Source organism: Myotis davidii, unplaced genomic scaffold, assembly GCF_000327345.1.
Source record: "Myotis davidii unplaced genomic scaffold, ASM32734v1 scaffold329, whole genome shotgun sequence".
In the NCBI taxonomy this organism is placed as follows: Eukaryota; Metazoa; Chordata; class Mammalia; order Chiroptera; family Vespertilionidae; genus Myotis; species Myotis davidii.
In genome coordinates, this window is record NW_006300374.1 from 1,444,797 (window position 1) to 1,445,705 (window position 909).

Here is a 909-nt window from a genome sequence, read left to right on the forward strand (position 1 = left end):
TGTGAAAATGAGGTAAATGAGGATGCAGTTATCGAACATAGTTGTGGTGGAATGACTGTTACGTGTCAATTTTGCCTAAATTTCTCCAATGAAAAACCATCTGATGGAAAATTTACTTGATATTGTAGCAAAGGCAGTTTGTCCAAATGATATAAATTTTTCAGAATACCAGCATATTTGAAAAGATTAATGATAAATGAAGATTCTGACAGTAACAATTTCATGGAAAATATTTGTTATATCATGCTGTTATTGTTTATTAATCAATTTATATTATTTTCATGTACATTTTACTAATTTTCTTTCATCTCTGACACTTCTATTATAGAGAAAGGGTGAATAGCAATATTAAGATATTTCTTCTAATTTCCTTTCAATGTGCACAAATTCATGCACCAGGCCACTAGTATATAGATAATATTCCATGGTATGGATATACATTTTGTTTATTCATCTATTGATGAACTCTTGGGTGGTTTCTTCCTTTTGACTATTGTGAATAATGCTGCAGTGAACATTGGCATACAAGTATCTGTTTACGTCCCTGTTTTTCTTTTGGGTATGTATCTAGGAGTGGATTAGCTGGGTTATCTGGTAACTCTATGTTTAGCTTTTTGAGGAACTCACTATAGAGCTCTAAAACTGAAATTACTTGACAACTTTAAAAATTGAGGGATTACACATAAAATTTTTGTCCCAACTTCTCTTGAAAAAAATTAGAAGTTTATCACTCCTGGGTTCGCCTTTCTGTGGGAATATGAGCAGCTGGAGAGGAGGAGGGTCCACCCCCTGTAGCTGGGCATCTGGTCTTCAGCTCAACAAGGTTCTCATCTGCTCGGCTTCAGACCTTGGCATTCCCTTCCTGGGCCCAGCTCTAAGCCTTCGCTCTTATTCCCTCCCTTCAGTCAC